Source organism: Bombus affinis, chromosome 12 (genome assembly GCF_024516045.1).
Source record: "Bombus affinis isolate iyBomAffi1 chromosome 12, iyBomAffi1.2, whole genome shotgun sequence".
Lineage (NCBI taxonomy): Eukaryota > Metazoa > Arthropoda > Insecta > Hymenoptera > Apidae > Bombus > Bombus affinis.
This window is the reverse complement of record NC_066355.1, coordinates 6855917-6877565: the sequence shown is the minus strand read 5'-3', so window position 1 is coordinate 6877565 and position 21649 is coordinate 6855917. Positions and strand designations below refer to the sequence as shown.

Here is a 21649-nt window from a genome sequence, read left to right as displayed (position 1 = left end):
TCACTCTGCACGTACATCAAACGAGTACTTATGTAAATCCAAAGGAAACGGAAACAACCGAGAATAGTGAGGATAATTCGAATACGTACCGATTAGTAAAGTGTTTCGCAAAGAAAAAAAAAAGGAAAATTGTATCGGAGAAATAGGGGAAAAACGGTGGCGTACATCAAGCAATCTTTATGGCTGTAATACATTTATTATTCATTTATGTTCATTTTCTATCGCGTAACAGACATTGAAATAACTGGCAGAACGAGCATATAAATCTTGTATCGCTCGACCTGGCTTCTCCCGATGGAAAAATATTCACCAGCCTGGGACCGTGCATCGCTAATTACTCCGTTCTACTTTTCGAACGCGTTTCCATCCATACAGAAAAGCAAGAAGGCAAACCCTATCGCACAGTCATGAAGAGATGCAAAAGCAAGAAACCAACCAACGACATGCCGATCGACATGGTGGAAGCAGTCCTACAGAGGCTATTCACCATGGGACACGGACCCTCCCATTACGAGGGCCGCGAAGAAGTAGGAGACATCAGCTTCAGCGTCGTCATCGGCGAAGGCGATGTCGTCGATGCCGCCGGAAGAATGAACACCAAGAAGGCTGCAGGAGTCGATGGAAGACTCGAAGACTCCTGGACTGCTGGAAGACGGCCAGAGTAATACTGCTAAGGAAGCCGGGAAAGGATCCCAGTCTCCTTAACGCGTACCGGCCGATAAGCATACTCCCAGCCATGAGCAAGATCTGGGAAAAATGCTTTAAGAAGATCATCGAGAGATGCATCGGAACGGACCAGTTCCATCGGAGGCAGTATGGGTTCAGAAAGAAGAATTAGCTTAGCGAATACCGATAAGAACAGGAAGAAGCTGAAACGGGCACAACGAACGGCCCTGTGCATAACAACGACGGCATACCGTACCGTCTCCCACGCGGCACTTTGCGTGTTGACCGGGAATCTCCCGATCTACATAAAGATAAAGATGCTCGGAGAGACTTACGAGAGGAACAAGATCCATAAGACCAAGATCGGCGCGGATGACGGCAACGAGCTGAAGGGGGAACTGGAGGCGCAAGGAAATTAATACCGAGTGCGCTGCTATTTACCAAAAAGAAGATGGACATCGATCATCACACCATGCAGCTGTTAACCGGGCATTGGAGTGTGGCGGCACTCGACAAGCCAAATACCACTCCAAATGCTTCCTCCAATCTTCCCAGTTGTGTACTTCAGCTTTCAGCAGATTCCTTTGGTACTGCTTTCTTTCTGCTGTTTTTCCTAGATACTTTCTTAAACCTTTGACTTTTTCCTCATTACCTTTTATTTTGTATCTTTTGCATTCCTCTTCATGCTCCGATATCCAGTCTGTGGCTTTTCGAGTTCCTTCAAATTGTTCTATATTGAAGTTTATTTCCTCTATTTCCCTCTTATCTCATTTTCGGAGAGTCTCTAGAAGTTTTACCATGTCAATTTCCGTCTTTGTTTTTCTTGTGCGAGTTATTTCTGGTTCCTCTAAGACAATGTCTCGAATTGCGAAGCTTGAATCCGTATTGATATACAATGTTGCTGTCTCGTCATCTATTGTGAGTTTAATATTTCTACATTGGCCTACCTTGGTTAGACTGTTTGCGACCTTCTTCACTATTGGTAAACTGAATAATTATTGATGGTACTTTTCTTCTTGATATTCCGGGGGGAAAATACAGCATATTTCGTCTTCTGGTCTTCTGATAGATTCTATATCTTCTCTATCTTCTACTGTTTCGCGTTCTCGTTCATGACGACGCGTAGGTTAACTTTCAGCAACATGGCGTAGGGAAAGTCGATTTATAAGGTTCAATAATTGGATAATTCAGGGATCGATTCTAAAGTCTGAAAATCGAGTTTTTTTATTATGAAGTAATTAAAAATACAAAAATAAACAATTAATATGCGTCTATAACAATAAATAACGATAATTATCTACATGGGAAATAACAAGTCTTTGATACAATGTTTACCTGAAAATCGAGAATCGATTTTCAACGTCCTTAGCTACCAATATTTCTCCTTCAGTCTTTAAAATCTTAAATAACTATTCTGTAACCTTATCTGTCTCTAATGTAACTCTCTGTCCGTTCGTTTGGGAAGAACGTGTTTCTTCAAATGGCCGTCCGTAAAACAAAGGAAGATCGTTCTGTCCATGAAACACAGCCTGTCGTGCTACCCGTAAAACGAAAAGAATCCCTATCCTACCTGAACTCTAGGGAGTTTACATATATATGTATGTATATTTTGCGCAATTTTGCATTTTTAAATTTCCTCTAAATGCGCGAAAGTTCATAGTTCATGTACGTAGGAGGATGATGACGTTGTTCAGTTACAGATATGTTGAACATTTTATCGAAATTGGTTGATCAATGGAATCAAGTAACAGACATCAAAAGATCTTTGCTATTTTCTTCTTCTTTCGACTAATTGCAATTTCTTCGAAATCTTTTTAAACTTGGTCTATTAAATTAATCCTTCCAAATTGTCAAAAAAGAAGAAAAATAATCATGTCATGTTACAGTGCTAATGAAATGAAATTTCAAAATGTTTCATGTAGCGCGTACAATATGGACATACAAGTTTCCTATTGAAAATGTCAAAATACTTATGAAAACTTTATATCACGTACGCTGTCCCGCTTATCGTGGCCAATTTAATTAATACGAAGCAAAGGATCGTAAGATCATCTTGAATCAGAAGACACACGGAAATTGGCAAGCGTAGACGGAAATTCGGGACGATAAGTCGAGACGAGAGCAAGGAAATTGAAGTAGAGCTGAGGCAGATACCAGTTGTGTGGAATAGAAAGGATTCCAAAATGGTAGATAATGATACGAGGAAAGCCGGGTTACTCAATTATCCCGATTAATCGACTGTAATGTCTTCGAGGATGTCGCTAATTAATTATCAAAGTCCACGAAAGCTTAACTCGACGAGGATAAACAAATGTTTCATATGGTCGACCAGAGATAATTAATTTTCCTTAATCACGTTCGTCGAGCCAGCAGAAATTGGTTGGTTGAGTCTAGCGGAAGACAACTTGGATCTCTTCGTCGCGCCGCAGGAAAATCTGTGATCTTCTCTCCACGTTTTTCTTTTTGTCCCTTTTATGTTCGATGGCGGATCAATATTTCCCAAGTGACGGATTACAGGCCAGGCGTACCAGGAACTGCTAGACGAAGGTACGAGCTGCTTGGAAGCTGCATTAGCTTGGTAGCTTGTGGAATAATCCGCTTGAAAAGGAGCTATTCCGCGTGGAAGCTCCGGACGCACAAAACGCTGAGGAAACGGCAACCCCCTTATGAATTATTCCATCCCTTTTCTTGTATTTGAGAATTAAAGCACCAGTCCGTAGCCTGGTAGCTCTTGACCATAAGTTGAGTTCTATCAAATGTTCCATATTCTTCGACCGACTACAATTTCGGACAGAAATAAACGAACAGATAGTGGAAATAGGTATCGCTGAAACATCGTTGAATTAGGCCGCAATGGTTAGCTGGAGTTTTCGAAATTATTGAGATTTTAGTGCCGAAGCACTTTTTGATCGACGCTTATTTTACATAATTTCATCAGTTTTGTCTATTTTTTGTTTTGTGGGATTAATCGATCTAATGAATAAGCGACTAGAAAATACGGCTTGTTTACACAAAAGAGTAGACGTGTAATTACAATAATTAGGTAAATAATCTATTGCACTGCAAGGATATATAATAAATAAAATTTAACACATTGTTGACCGGAAATTTTACTGAGAATTTATCTCATGTCATCGGTTATTATTTCGTAATTGGATGTGAAAGTAAAACAATATAAATAAACTTTAATAAATTTTATATATTTTTATTTCAACTTTTAATATTTCTTTTTCGTATGATAAACAGTGTAACAATCATCTGCGTGTAATGGTGCACAATTTGGCCATGAAAACACGAGTTAACTCGTGACCGGTCAAAGATGTGTTAAGTATGTACGACAATACCGTAATTCAATTAAACTTCATTAAGCGTACGTGTCTGACTTGAACGTATCTCATCTACTTCCGTTTCGACGAAAGCAAAGAGCTTCATATCGCAACAAACTGTTATATGAAACGAATTGAAAGTCTGATTTCGTTTGAAGGCAAAGGAACATTCTATCTGCTGTGTATGTATCGAGTTAACTTTAATGATCCAAAACCAGAGTTTCCGGGAGGAATCTCGTATCGTATGCAAATGTGACCACAGTTGTTACAAACGTGAACTAACAAGCGCATTGTAACGTTAAACTGGTTGCATAATGCAGGCAACTGATATCCGATACGAACATTAAGCAATAGGTGGTTTAATTTTCTAATAAACAATGTGGGAAATTTAAACAAATTGGTTTTGTGTTTCTGGCCAGCGAAATTGCTCTGACTGACTGAAATTTCGCATCGAAATCGCAGAATGGAGATGTTCATGTTTCTTCGAATGGTGGTCAGGTGTCTGATATTTGGATAGGTGCACGGAAGAAAAATAGCGTGAGATCTCGAGTATCGATCGAACGTGGAATTCATGACGACGACGTGGAAAGTCTTTGGAGAAGAATAAGAAACACATTGGCCATGATGGCACCAGAAAGATGGAAGTAGAAGTCTGGTGAAGAATCGGTCACGTCTAGGAGAAATGGCGCGCGTGAATTGACCGCGCAAAGTGCCCGTTAAAAATGAGAAACTGTGTCCCGATCCTCAAAACGAGCAACCAGACGCGAAGGCTAATTACCGTGGCACGAAGCGAATAAGATTAATATTGGGTCAACACTGAGGATAACTATGGAGTTTCAAAGAAAACAATTTCGCGAATTTACCTCGTCGAAAACAACTTATCGCGAATCTAGATTAAAATTACAATTACGAAAGGGCGAGAAAGACGGACATTTAATCGATATTAATTAGCGTAAGAAAATTAAACAAGTTGTGAAATTAATAATACGCCCTGAAACACCCGTAAAATCTAAATCGAATATTGAAATTAAATAAAAACAAATTTAATAGTAAAATTAATAAGATTTTTATCATAACATTTTATCTCTACATATTTTTACATACGTTTCAAAGGAAATAATAATTCAATACTTTCTATACGATTGCCCTGACTTTTGACCAACTTCTAAAGACCCGCCTTTCCTTTTGACATATTTTCGTGGAGTAATTAATCGTGAGACGAAGACCTCTGATCCTGCTCTCGATCGATAACCTTTCCACTAAGCAGAAGAATCAAGGTTCATCTCCGTGATATTTCATTCCCTCTGCTCTCTGCCTGGCGCGTCAGCTGCTTTCGTCGGTTTCCAACGGAACCGTATAATTTTTCTGTGGACCAGTCGCGCCATCCAAAAGAACGAGCATTACGTAGTAGAGGCTCATCGAGAAATTCTCTTCGTAGATAGGGGAGAAAGTCTTTTATCGTATGTTATACGAAACTTGTTGAGTAATTAATTAATGAGGTAATGAGATGTAATGAAACACTATTATCATGATTCGATAACTAATCGTATACTTCGAGCATGTTTATGAAGCGTATGCTTGCAATAAATATTTTCAAACTTCTACGTACATTTACAAATTCTTTTAACATTTCACCGATACAATCGGTGTAAATGTGTTTCATTGTGGTTTCAACGAAATTTCAAAATGTGTAGATTGTTTCCTGTCGTTGATAAAGATAATTCAAAATAATTGTACGTACGAAACATGCGTTTCTGGTGGTATCGTACCACGAAATGCAAATCGATCCTATATAGAGACGTATAAAGCACTATGCTAATTGCACTAAATCCTACACACGGTGCAAAGGACAGATCAGCAGCTGTGTCAAAGCGATATGGCTAAGAGATATTTGTTACATGATCGATAAATACCTCGTTAATGAGAAAATCAAATACGACGGTCAACTGGTCGCTTTTCATATCAATAATTGCCATTTCCAGAAGATCTAGTTAGTAACAGAAAATAATAGGACGAAAGCACTAAAACGGCGAAACGTCAATTCTAGTAACAAGAACGTGACAGGAAATTTCAATGACCAGTCGATCAAAATCGAGTTTGTCGTCTGAAACGCGTTCCCTCTTTGATATTTACCTTTATCCTTATCGGCGAGGATAAATGAAATTTCTTTTTTATCGAATCTTAAATACATTAGCGATACATTCTTTTTAATTACCACGAGCTTGTTTCCGAATTCAGTTACTCGAATGACAATCAATGGATTAAAGCTCTTTGCCGGTTGCCGACAACATTATAACGCAATTCCCTCGATAAAGTAGCTGTCATTCAGCCGCTTGTACCTCGTAGACGATGAATCGACAGAATTTAACGCCTTTGCCGAGACAGTAATGTAATTCGTTAGTTTAGTAACTCTATTCTTTCGCGGACGTGAAATTATTTACCTGAAATATGAAATTACTAATTGGGAAGAAGATAGATGTAGAAGGAAGGTTCTGTATTGACAAATTAAAGCACCCCTAAGATAAACCCAAGTAAAAGAGAGGGAGAGACAGACAGACAGGGAGATAAGTAAGAGAAATCTAACCCAAACCTAACTCTTATAAATGTTTCTTCTCCACCCATATTTAATTATTGTTTGAAACGCTTCAATTTTGTAAAATGAAATACTCGTAATAAATAATTCTTATCCTCCGGCATTTTTAATTTCTGTTTGATACATTTGAACGTATTTAAATAAAATATTCATTACGGTACATGACTCTTATATTTCAATATCTTTAATTTGTGTTCGATACATTTCAATTTCCTTATTTACACAATATTCATTATAATACATAATCCCGGTAAATGTTTTTGCGATTATATCGTAAAAGAAGTATATTTAATAAGATCGTGAAGTTGTAGATCTCATGATAACCGTGTTTACAGCAGCGTTAATTTTTATTCAACAACAAATAAAGATATAGGTCGTTCATTATTAAAACAGATTTTTTCTTTTCGTCTACGTATTTTTTCCTCGTTTTCCTGCTTCCGTCGGTAAACAGACGAATGTTCGACGATGTTATGAAAAAGTATGATATGCTCAGGGAAAATAAAACACACGCGCGTTATTTTGAAATGAATATCACGAACGTGTTAGTGCACGTCGGTGATTCCAGTAGTTGATATCAGCTGGATTTATTACCAGAAAATGACGTTGGAAATCTCGGCGTTGCAATGATTAAAAAGAATTGTCTCAACGAGATTTTTTCTGTCGAAAAATAAACCTTTGCCAATGGTTAGCTTTTCCCCGCTTTTGACTGTATACAGCCATCAACGAGAAAATCTCGAAGTAGTGCGAGTTAAGGGATGAACTGAAATTAAAAATTTTCAGTGGGATTGAAAATTTGATTAAATTGAAAACAAGGTAAAAAGTTTTCGCTATATCAGGGCTATTATACCGCGAATGGTAGTACAGACGTGCTGCAATTCCGTCTCTCCCTTCGTATACCTTTTTTTATTACTGATCTTTAGCATCGTTAGGCTATTTTTTATTGATTGAACTACTCTCTTTGGTGTTCCTGTTTCTTTATCAGTAAAACTTCAGTTTAGTGCTCTCATCCAGTCTTTTCTTCTACCTTTTTTTTCGTATTTTATTCGGTGATATTCTTGATCTATTCTTATTCTTCGAATTTCGTGTCAGTTTTGTTTTTTATTGCTTTGTTTGTTATTTTTTTTTTTTTTTTTTTTTTGGTATTTTATTAGAACTTCTCTTAATGCCTTTAACATTTTTTTAGTCCCAGCATATTCCTTTTTCGACATTCTTCGTTTAGATTGCGAAACTATGTTTTAGCGTCAATTTCTTTTCTCCGGAGTGTCTCCCTTTTGCTTGATAGAATCTGCATCTCTGATAGCGAAAATCGTTCTACTTTCCAAAGAAGGTCCCGATAGTCTGTTTATTTTACCAATCTTGGATAGACACTGTCTGTGAAAGTAGGTGAAACTACTAAGAATCCCCCGGAAAGTTTCGCAGTGATCAAGTGGTCGACAATTTTGGTGAAAGTAACCACTAAATAACCAGGAAATGGACGTCGTTCACAGAAGGTGATTTGTCAAGGAAATAATTGCAAGTTTACACGGCAGCGTCTACAGAGAGACTGATTAGAGAGACAGATTATTCTCCGTCATCGATGTAGCTAGTGGACACTGTCCAAGAAAACAGTTGGAGCTGGAAGTGCACCCACGAGGCATTGAGCCATGGAAAGATTTTAGTGAGGATGAGCGGTAACTGAAGTTGCTGATCGATGGAGTGAACATTGCCCAGGGCAGAGATTCGAGTAAGGGTTAGTTATTACAAGTTACTAGAGAGAATAGCTTCGGACATTTTAGCTGATTTACAGAGAAAAATCTGACAGATTCGAAATTTGCATTCGATCCCAATAACAAAACTTGGATGAAACTCGAGGGTGCACTTTGTGGGCTTGAAGAACAGTCACATTTATAATTGCACATCCTTGTTAGTCGCGATAACTGGAGTTCAAGGGATGAAACCACCTTCCAGAATACGACACGAGAGGAGAACATTCTATTAACAAAACTTGAGTGCTACTTAATACGTTGGAAGTCAACATACAATTTTCTAAAGTGTACAAAGAATCATGGTCACAAATTTTATTCATAAATGAATTCGATGGTCCATTCCAAAAGTAAAATAATAATTTTTTATTAGAAAGAATAATGGAACAGTCCGTTCATCGTTCGACCCGCCTGTGTACATTTGAGAAGCAGAGTTTTCCATAAAAATGCGGCAATCGAGGGATGCGCGATCATAGCCAAATAGATTTGAAATTGATATGGAAACGGAAGGTTTCCGTTGCAAATCATGTTAGCTCAATACGTTTATCAGCTGATTGACAAATTCTGTGATCACTATCCGTAGAAATTTTCGCTCGTTCTAATAATCGTCGAAGATATAATTCTAATATAGTATCGTGGGCAAAAGGCCCAAGATATCGGCCGAACCGTATACAAAGTGGCGAGAGCCGTGGCGCCGTCGAGTACATCAATGTGTCGTCTGTCCTTTCGAGTGGACAGTTTTGTGGAAAGAGCCTGCGTGACCCTGGCCACGGGGTTTCGGGACACGTGTTCGATGGGACGAGAAAAGACAAAGAGACGCTAAGGGTAGAGTTAGTTGAGACGCCAGCGAGAACGAATGCAAAAGGCGTACAGTATGAGTTGAGAAGCGAGAGCGTGCGAGTGCAGATGCCGAAGACGAGAGTTGTAGAGTTGCTAGCGTTGTAGAGAGATCGAGTTGTTAGAGTTATAGAGTTGCGAGAGTGATTTGAGCGGAATAAGACTTTTGTGTTTTAGTTCAAGTTGAACATTTATCGTTCTCTGTCCAATTAATCTCTGTTATTTTCATTTATCTTAATAAATAGTATTAGGAGAATTTTACAAATCTAAATTATCCTAGTCTTATCCTTTTTTTCCGATACTACACTAATTTGATTCCAATCTCGCGAATATTGCAATTTGGGAAGCTAATGAAAGGGGAAAGCCTATAAAAGCGTGTCGCGATATCGACGCGACAGGTGCTTGCCAATTTCAATGGTGTATTTGCTCGGTTTGGTTCTATATGTTCTCTCAATTTCGTTATGACATCGTGCAGAAATCAATTCCTAACGATCACCCTTTATATTCACGCGGAAATTTTAATCGCATCCAAATGTTTTTTGCGCTTTAGAACTAAATTAAGATTATCCACGAACCTTTAAGAACTTTTTCGACTTCTTCGGCAGTTCGCAACTTTCACGAATTACTTTCGTAGGACGCTGAACTTCAACATCAGCACGGCACTTGTTCCTTTCCGTTCGGTTCATTTGTACACGAACTAATGAACGGAAATTTCGATTTGAAAGTTCAAATTCTGTACCTAATTGAAAAAGTTATATTCTGGAGATTGTCACAAAGTGGATAAAGTTTCTCGTTAACTTCGTACCTCAAGATATCCGTCGTGATGAGTTTTCGCGTTACCAGAAGGAAGAATGCGAAGTGGAACACTTCTGTAGCTAAAGAGTTAGAGAAATGGTCGCAATAGATTTGTCAAACCCTGATTCTTCTCCTTAGATATAATCAAACCACAAAATCATAGAAAAATTATTGAATTCACGCCATTTATTTTTTTTAATTTTTTACTTGGGAAAGTACTTTGTTATCAAAGATGGCTATAACGTGTCTGAAAGGTATAAGCAAATTGCAGGTCGATTATCGCGAAGATATAGTCAGTTATTTATCTCGTTGATTGCATAACACAATTTTTAAAACATTTGACTGTAACAAGAGACGAAGACAATAGGATGATCAAACGTACAAATGAAATAAACTAATTTGACAGTATTTTTATGTTACTTGGATCGAACTATGCGTAGTATAATAATTTTATTCATAAACTTACATTCAGAAGAAATATATTTTAGTCTATCTCTGTTCACAATGCCTCGCATATGTTTGCTATGTTAAGAAAAAAGTTGTATTATCAAATGATGACACTATGCATTTAAGGATTAATAATTTATACCCAAAAGATTACCTCGTGTACTAAGTGGTTTCGCATGTTCTTCTACTTCCAGGAAGCGGTATTTACATTTTAGAAAACCCTTTAGCCACGCGAACTTTGCCTTAGAGTCCCGCTTTGTGAAGCTTCGCGCGAACATTCCATAAATTATAGACCAAAGAAAACAGCCTGCCTTGAAAAACTACGAAACCAGCGCCATTATGTTTCTATAGTGTATCGTGCATTTACTCGCCTCAAATAGCTTGAATGTATCGTAGTATTTTATCTACGAGCCTATTACCAACGTATTACGAACGTGTATTGAGAATATCTCTTTCATATCAGAAAATTTTCAGCTTTTACACACCAAGGAAACGATCCACCGATGCAATTTCTGTGACACAGGGACGATCGTTAGGGAGAAGTTAAACGATCCCATAGCTCATAAAAGAATATAACAGAGAATATGGTCGATAAATATACGTAAAGTGAATTTCGGATCGGATCTTCCCTGTAATGGTTACCTCTTAACAGTCCCCCATTTCCTTCGACGCGGCGATGTATCGTTCATCTTCTTCGTTAGGACGACGTCTCGCGACACTGTGCGTGGTTCTACAAATCATTATAATTCGACACAACATTTGCGAACTTGCGTGAATATTCCATTCAAAACGCTTTAAAGTTTAATCGAAGCTGAGACATTAATTAAAGTTACACAAGCTGTGGAATATCTCCGCATCGCAAACGTGGAAATAGTATGTTCATCTATCGATACTTAATGCTAGTTCATCCGTAAACACGACATCGACAATACATCAGGAACTTTTTTCTAAAAGAGCACGCTTCAAACTCACAAGTTCCGACTAGTAAATAATTAATGGAACCTAAACCATAGCTTGGACTTTCCGAATACCAATTTCTGGTTATCCCGAAATTAATGGGCCACCATTCGGTTTCCATTGCAATATCATCTGCAGTACAGAACGCTATGAATGTATTGGAACTTCTATATAGGTATTGGTTTCTACATACATATGTATATTATTGATTAAAATGTTCCCATACGCTGGTGCGTAAGAACACTCTTGAAGATATTTCATTTGTGGTTTATCTTAATATAGTTATTACCATTATACATACACGTTGCGTCGATACGATTATCTTATTTGAAATTATACATCTTTTTTCGTTAGAAATGTCTTCCCTTCATATTAAATATAAAAATATTTATTCCAACGCATTGTCCATTGTCTTGTTAAAACGAATAAAAACAGAAACGTAACAATTGTATGAGCAGGAATCAACGTCATTATTTAACTCGTAGAATATACTTGAAATTAATCGATATATTTTAATACCGTTGTTATCACTCGGATTAGCTCGTTCTAAGAAATAAGCTAGCTCGTTCTAAGGTATTTGTCCATTAGTTTCTGGAAAGTGTTCTAATGTTTGTACACAGAGAACCTCCAAAATAAGCACATCTCTCATATTCGACCAAAGTTTTTACTATTCTAAAACAGAATTACAGTGGAGTATGTTAGTATGAATATAATTGGTTTTAGAGCGTGATTCAGGTATTCGTTCCAGATCGGCTAAAAAACAAATTTATCATTCAATACACATAAGATTGAAATACTATCGAGTTAGTTTATTAATTTTTCTGTATCGTATATCCGTGTATAATATCAAACTGGGCAAATTTCCTATAACAGGTACAGAGAATCCAACACTCGTGAAAACGATAAATCAATATCGTAATATCAGCTGCTTTTATTGTGTATTGATTCTATACATGAAACCAGATTATCGCCTTTAAGAATAAAAGAATAAAATCGCGTTTTTCGCACGACTGGTCGAATTTGAACGTGAATGAATTTGCGTGGCCCATTAGAATAGATCGTTGAAACGTAGTTATACATACATCGTCCATTTTTCGGCCATACTTCATCGGCAATCGGTTTCAGTCCGTTGATCGTGGCACACCATAGAATATGTATATGACAGACGTATTTTTACAACGTTAAATCTGCGCATCGCAATCGCCATTTCGCTCGTCGCGAGTACGACCAGGATTGTCGTTATTAAAAAATTACATTTAGTCGCGTCCCGCTGCGTTATATTTACAACATGACACCTGTTACTCTCTGTCGCAACGAATTCACGGCATTTCAGTCCGAAGCAATTTCGAATAATCACTTTCAGCGACAAGGCGGATAATATTCGCATAACGTCATTAATATCAATTATTGCAAATACTACTGCAACTATGAATGCAATGACAATCCTTTTAATTCCGTGTGCGAGCTATAGTAGTAGGGCGATTTCTAAATGCCTGTCGATATTTGCCAAATTTTGTATATTTTACTTATGCAAAGAATAGTATAATGATAATAGTATAGTTTATAAAATTATGTATCGCTTGCATACCGGAACAAGATGATTTTACTAGTGCATTATCGGAGGGAGTTACATTTTTAATAATTATAATATTTCTAATAGTCTATGTGATTGGATTATGTCAAACTTGACACATTTCCGTGGCATTCTGTTTTCCGTAAATTTACTTCAACTGATAGAGTCTGACACAAGGTATACTCCTTCTATCACGATCATTTCTCTTTGCGATCGAGAAATTCCAAAACCGCAATTCAATTTCACCCTACCATATTCCGAATGTCGAGGGCATGGTACTGGTGCCATTAACGGGTCTGAAACTAGCAGATTGAATGTTTCGATCGCAAGTATGAGAGTTATTTTTCAATTGCTCTAAGAGAACGTAATACGATAGTTCTCCTTTCATCTGGGATTGTAGACGATTAAAAAAACACTTTGAGGACTACATCTTTAACACGATACTTGTAACAAGATGATGAGGAAAAGTGGGCGACATTTATAGTGTATCATTCAACAGGTCAAAATATTCATACACAAAAAGATTTACAGCTTATTTTTCAATTCATAAACAATTTAATTTTGCGGTAAAAATTTATGAATTACGGCTTTTTCTCTTTATTTTACTCCAACTTTACGTCCCTTGTTCCTGAGAAAATAAACGACGATAGAATTTCCATTGTTATATATTTAATTTCTATTTGACTCAAAATGAGAAACGCGAGATGTGAATAGAATGAAGAGAAAGTTTCATCAGCTGATTCATCGATCTATGCAGCTATCGGTGAATTTAAAATGATTTTCGAATAACTATCCTGGATAAATATTTATTTCGAAAATAATTCGTTAACCAACTATGTATATTAAAAAATAAGCCTCGAATAATATTTTTCTATATAAGCGTTTTTTCATTACCTTCACGTTTGACATGTAATATATAAAATCCTATAAATATCGTCCACAGCTTTAACACCCTGTATATCCTTTTATACCATGGCCAGGGTTGCTTTACGTTTCACTGACTGTTTGAAAACTAAGTTGGACTCTTTTAACGCATGGCACGAAACTCGTCACACGTTGTATTCGCTTCAAACTCGTTCACGAAGTTCAGGCGTAAATCTAGTCTGATTCATGGGACATAGAACATCGCGCTGAAGCTGCAGAGATCTTCGTAAAATTCGACAAACAGGGAATCGAAAGGAATATATTACCAGTCACGAAATCACGAAAGCGTGATGAAATCGTTGGAAATGTTTGTGAAATAACGAGGTTTCAGCGCTTCTGCGACGTGGATAAATTAAACTCAGATGGTGCAATTTCTTTCGAACGCAGTCGATTTCGTTCCATTTCTCTTATTTATCAACTCCGTGAAATATCACTTCGACACCACTTTTAGTTTAACTTCGCCGGTAACGAAGCAAGACAATACGTAGTTTCACAGACGGGAGAATCGTTATGGGGAGCCATAAAGTTTCGAAGAATACGATCGTGCAAGATACGCGACTCAGCTCGTGAAATTTACACATACGTTCATCGATGGTATCGTTACTACGTATAAAACACTGTTTCCTAAGAAGATAAGAAATTCCTTTGGAAATCAAACGATGTAGAACGAGATTTCATTAATTCGTGTGTATCTGCGTTTTACTTCATTAGAAGAGCTAGAACTCCTTTTCAAGTATCGTTAAAGCGATATCGTTAGTATTCGATTAGTATCAGGACATCTATTACACATTCGATTCACGTGGAAATTAAACTGACCAACTCTATCAACTTTCATTGTTCGACTTCTGAAAAATTTGTTCGATAACAGTCGTCTATATTGGTACGAAACTGAAAAAACTTTTAGAAATTGGAATTACGTATTCAGCTTGCCTTCAGAATTATTTGTTCTTTTGAATGCTGCTACTTTACATTATAAACCCTTACATTATGATAGTCAATCTGGAATTATCTTTCCAGCTGTAAATTTTTATATTGAACCATTCGTTCATTTCACCATTAGGTAGTTGAGGACTGCTGCTATACATGTCAACAATAGTAACCTTTTTCCATGGAAAATTGACTTTCTAAACAATTTGTAGCTTCTATTATAGTAGCTTCTATTCTAATTACTTTTGTATTGATTTCTCGTCAGAATATGAAGTTTCGAAATAGCATCGACGAGCATTTTCGAGTCGAACAGTTCTCAACAGCGTCACGCAGGCTGATTCTTTACCACACTTGTCTCAACAAAATTTTTTACATAAAAACTCTGTTCTTTACTAGATGTTTATAATATCTGACAAAAAATCTTATTTTTTTTAATTTAGGAAAAGGGACTAGACAAAAACAATAAATAATTATAATATTTGAACGGAACCAGGAAGTAGGGAAAATACTAAGGGATATTTGGTAAACAGACTTTTATTCACATCGAATTCCCTGATATTAAGTTTCTGGAAAACTGCATATTATATATATTTTTAAAATGTTTGTCCCGAATCCTCATTCAAACGCCGCACTGTAGAACCTGAGAAAGTGGCCTGCAAACGTGCAAACGTAGCCCGCAAGCGTGCGAACGCGGCCAGCAAATTCTGATTTTTGTCCTAAATCCTCATCTAAATGCCGTACCGTGCAGCGTTCGAAGTTCTCGCTGTCGTTGAGTTTATATCAATTTAAAATGGTAGAAAGGTCATATAGCAAAGCGATCGATCTGATTAGTTTTTATTGTGCCGCGATTCGTTATCGAGCATCCAGATATGGACGCGTGGGTTTTGCATGGGACAAAAGGAACGGCGTATCGGAAAATGAAAAATCACACTATAGCGCAAGGCTTATTCCTTTCCATTTCCAACTAAAATATTTTGAATGATAAATATAAAAGAGACTTATTTATTTATACAACGTTTGAAAATGAAAATAAAATACATAACGCATAGACGTGGATTTATTCTTTTACAGATGGCCATGAATTCGAATGTGACGAATTTGGTCCAGGAGAGTGTTTTCGTTCCATACATGCATCGCCCAGAAACGTACATTGTATCAGGATTATTCTTAATAATCCTGATAGTGGGTGTATTTGGAAATGGAATGATGATGATTACGTTGGGTGCGGATTCCACTGCAAGAAATACATCCACTGTCTACATGTTTTCGTTGGCTCTGGGCGATATTTTGGTAAGAAAGGACAATATGTGCATATATTATCTCTAATGTATCATTTAAGACCGACGTTAAAAAAAAGGATCTCTGACGTCGAATAAAATGGAAAAAGATTTCGTGCACGTTTGAGAAACGTTCAGATGGACAAGACGTGTCGAAAGTTTCCTCTCGTAAAATATAAAATGTATTCAAAATTTCATAGCATAAATTTTGTAAAAACATATTTCTATATGAATAATTAACTGGATAGAATTAAACTAATCTACTATTATTCTTGCAAGCTACAATCAAAAGATTCATCAGCTTATTAACACGGAAGGGATAAATATTTAATTGTACTTCTTGTGGTTATGATTCATACATCTTGAAAAAGCCATCTGCTACCCATTGTATTCCGCGTCTAAATATATATAATAAATCAAAATGAATGTCCAATAAGTTGGAAATAAATTGCGACAAAGCTGGAATGGTAAAAACTAACAAGCCATGAATATTCCGAATATAGATGAGAAAAATCTTTCCTTCCTTCGTCGGGATCCTTTTTTTTACATTTCGATTTCCCGTCAATCGGAAAATGTTGCTAGGACCCCATGTCATTTGTATCCCGGCAATATATCGAATTTATTCAGACTGTCGGATCGCGCGTATAAATCTGTCGCGAGCGAGTTCAGAACATCCGGTACTTTCTCCGTCATCGATTTCGCGTAGAATGTAATTAGGTACGATAACGCACGAAAGCATCTGAGGGCCCATCGTAGAAAATTTGTCTGGATATATATTATGACAGTTTTATTGTCATTGTCGACTGTCGTGGTTATATTGATAAAATGTATTATATCGTACAAATACGCAGACATTACTCTTTATTATCACATATAATATAGAAGAATTTAAGTCTCCTAGAAATGTATAATTATTCTTGTATAATACAATATATTTTTATATGATATAGCGATTTCTGTGAATTGTATGCTTGAAATAAATATCTTGTAACTTCTATACATGTTCTTTAGTTTGTTACATATATTATCAATATGATCATAATAGTCTAGTAACGAAATTTCAAAATTTTTTCTATCACACACGTAATACGTTCATAAAAATCTCTAGAAATATTCAAATATTTTCATAAATAATTTCTAAAAGAAGCACATGCTATATGAGACCTTGAATCAGACGTTAAAATTCCGTTGTTCTGGACACGTAATCGTGGACCAATAGCGAGTTCGATTATAAACGCGCTTATTTTCGTGGATATCGAGCTTACTTTATGATATATGTAGCTATACATCTTGATCCATGGACAATTTATAGCCGGACGGAGAATAATCAAAGATTAATGCGATCCATACGATATCATCTGTGAAAATCATAAATAAATATTTTCTCGATTATAGTGTTCGAACGATCATGCTTAAACAAAAAGAAAATGTGTATTTCACGATTAACACTGAGAAAAAAGTGCAACAGCATAATTGAGTGTTCGATCATACGACGAAATTTCTACATCCCGCATGAAATTGCAGAAAATTCGCTTAATCTACATTTTTTATTATAATATTCAATACAAAACGTTCCTGTTAATATCCCCCTTTTATCTCGAAATTCATCAGAGACGTCCGTATTTCAGACGAAATTTAGCGAGTTAATGAGGGAATCTTTTTTTCGCAAATTGAGTGAACGTTACACAGTATGTTAAAAGGACGTGGGATGTGAATTCATCACGAATATTTTTAATAGATTTTTCTGTATCATAATCGCGGATTATTTTTATTTTAATTTTCTCGATAACAATGAATCCTGATAAATGTTTTCCTAATAATTTTACTATATGCTCGATGCCGTACAAATATAATATCAAGTATTGTTTATTTTATCGCTCTCACCTATCGAAATGTCGAAGGCGTCGTTTTCAACGAAACAGATTTTCAAACGTTTCCCATATATTCGTAGAATTCAATCAAATTTCGCAAAATTACAGAAAAATATTCAAATAAAATTTCGATAAAGGGTTTTCAACGAAACAGATTTTAAAACGTTTCCCATATATTCGTAGAATTCAATTAAATTTCGCAAAAGTACAGAAAAATATTCGAATAAAATTTCGATAAAGGGTAGATTGAATAACACGAGTACAATTGACCGTGGAAATACAATACAATAAAATACACGTGTATATTTTTAATTTTAATTTTCGTTTATTTCAGGTGATCCTAACGAGTGTACCACTCACGTCTGTTATATTCACATTCGATTCATGGCCGTGGGGACAGACAGTTTGCAAATTATCGGAGTGCGTCAAGGATATTTCAGTCGGTGTCTCAGTTTTCACTCTGACCGCGTTATCAGCCGAGAGGTAAGTTGTCAAACCCAGTTACGGTTGAGGAAATTGTTGTCTCAGGGATAGGCTGGTCGTCCTAACTTTAGTGAAGTTCCGCCCCATTAATGGACCAATCGACTCTTTAATCAGTAATCGAAATGAAATCTCAAACGTCCAATTTCCTTTTCGCTATTAAGAAAATCAATTAATTTACATTAATAAGAAAGTTCAACGTTAAAATAAAGTATAACTGAAGAATTCATTTAATCAGACATCATTTAATCTTAACCCTGCAATACTGCATTTATAAACAATCCAATTAACGCTATATTGAAAATTACATATCATTTTATTAACACAACGCTTATTTCCAACAAACGATACGTTGCTAAATAATTTTGATTTCTTCCATGTCAAATAATTATCAGGATCTATCTGCATATTTGAATTAGTATCGTTAGTGACGTTTAATAAAACAGAAGGCGTTAAACACCCTTGTCCAATAGTAATAAATTTAGTAATAAAGCAAATAAAATAAAATAATAAATAAATTGTAAAACAGAAATCTATATATAATCTAAGATTTCTATCTTGCCAACATATTAATATTACAGTTGGTACATTTGTTGCACGAGACAGCTCGGAACGTATAAATAACAACCATTTCTCAACAGTAATAAATACACGCACAACAGCCATCTGTAAATGAAACATTTAAGTGGGGTATAAATTACTCCGTTCTATAGTATTTCAGGGTTAAGGTTTCAATAAAAATTGATTTACAAATAAAAGAAAGATATGCTCGTGTTGCATCGTAGGTACTACGCGGTTGTAAATCCTCTTCGGCGCCATGTAGCCGGGATGAAAGCAGTACCATTGGCGCTACTAATAGCTTGCCTTATTTGGGTGCTGGCGATTGTTTTGTCGATGCCTGCTGCTCTCTTCTCTGACGTGATGGACATCGACATAACAACTAACTCCAGCATCCACATCTGTAACCCTTTCCCCGTGGAATTGGGTGAGTATCTCACACGCTGAAATATTGGACATTTCTCCGTGTTTTCATTTCACACCCACGAAGTCGTATTAATTTATTTCTCGTTCTGAAACGCAGGGGCAAGCTATAGGAGAGGGGTGGTGCTGTTCAAGTTCCTGGCTTATTACATCATTCCTCTACTCATCATATCAGTATTTTATTTTCAAATTGTTCGACATCTTCAACTATCCACCAGAAATATGCCCTGCGAATTATCTCCAATGCAGCGGCTGGAGCAAATTCGATCACGCAGAAAGGTAGAGTGAATCGATATTATTATGAAATTATACAATTTTCAAGTAAATCTAATTTTGACACAAAAGTTCTATATTTGGTATACAAATATTTGGTATACAGGTATACCAGTGAAAAGGTGTAGAACAGAGAAATTGAAATTGCTACCTGTATGATATTTTTATGAAATTACACTGCTTATATATGCAGTCAACTTGCAAATAAATTTAAATTCTAATAAATTGTTACTTAGACTGTGATGTAAATTTTACTGCACTCCTTTTGCATTCGTTCTCGCTGGCGTCTCAACTAACACTACCCTTAGCGTCTCTTTGTCTTTTCTCGTCCCATCGAACACGTGTCCCGAAACCCCGTGGCCAGGATCACGCAGGTTCTTTCCACAAAACTATCCACTTGAAAGGCGCCACGGTTCTCGCCACTTTGTACACGGTTCAGCCGATATCTTAGGCCTTTTGCCCACGATACTACAATATTTTTAAACGGACATATCGTAAAACTTGCTGACAAGCGCTAGTTGTCATGTCAAATCTTTGTCTGTTCTACACGTAAGATGATGGAAAAGAGAGAGGAAGAGAAAATCTTCTGTATATTCTAGAATTTAAGAAGTAATACTGTAATGCCTAATCTACATTTAACTGTTTATCTCAGATTTTTTACTGTCTTACTAAAAAATATTCTAATCTAGGTTTCTAATAATTAAATTTTAACTAATTAGACCAAGTACCAAGTTAGTTGTCCCAGTTTAATACGTATCTTTCGTTCTCTGTGATCAACAGGTTGGAAAAATGGTGATCTCCATCGTCCTAATCTTCTTCATCTGCTTCCTGCCGTATCACATCTTTATGATTTGGTTTCACTTTTTCGCATCAACGCTGAATGACTACAATAAATATTGGCATATCTTCAGGATTATTGGTTTTGTCATGACCTTCATCAACAGCTGCGTCAATCCTTTGGTTCTATATTTTGCCAGCACAACATTTCGCGTGAGGTGAGTATGACAAGATAAGCGACCTATCAAATGTCAGCTATTAAACCTAAAACATAGTAAAACGAAATAACAAGTCGAAGCACACATTCTCCTTAAAATACTATATATAGAATGGAAATGTTTATGCAAATTTATGTTCTTACGAACACGATTAGAAAAATGGAACCTAAACAGAATTTTGTTCCACTCCCCTTCTATCTTTTTCCATGTTATTTAAATATTTTGAAATGCATAAATATCAGCATTCTAATTATTATATTACATTCTGTACTACATGTTGCATGAAATGATAACATATCCATACTCATTTCACTACCTCTACATCATAACTGACCAAAGAAACAACAAAGCAGTATAAACGAGTACACGTCTGTAAACAAACAGGTTTGTAAACCGAAAACTCAAAAAAGCAAACAAACAATTGAAAAACAAACAGAAAGCTTTTCATATCTGAATATAAAGTTTCGTACTGATCGATGAACAACGTTTTGCTTACAGATTCAACAGATATCTTTGTTGTTTTCTGAAGAAGAGGAAGTCAAGCGTCTGTCAAGCAGGAACGAGCAGCGATGGTAATCGACGAATGAAATTTTCACAAAGGAAACGAATGGTTAGGCGAAGGAAATTCAAGGAAACCAGCTTCAGCTCGACGTCCCGGAGAAACACACAGGAACTGAACGCGACCGTTCCTCGCGAGTTAAAAAGTACCGAAGACACAAGACCGACCTAAGACTCTAGATCGTAATTCATTTTTTAAAACAATCCCTAGATGTCAACACAGCGAATATTTTGTTAAAAATCAAGAACCATTCCCAAGTAGAGTAGATCTATGTTGAATGTTTCAATTATGTTTAATGATCAATTATGATTGAATTACTAGAGATAATGAATACATGTGTCAAATTCTTCATTGTAACTATAAATATTTGTAAATCTATATGTGCAATCGTGATAATTTTTTTTTTTGATGTAAAGTATACCTTCA

At 36.2% G+C, this 21649-nt stretch overlaps 1 long non-coding RNA gene across 1 annotated transcript in view; it reads left to right on the top strand.

Moving 5' to 3' along the window:
* Nucleotides 1–21649, top strand: part of LOC126922648 (uncharacterized) — an 85485-nt gene that overhangs the window by 50837 nt on the left and 12999 nt on the right. The window lies entirely within an intron of this gene.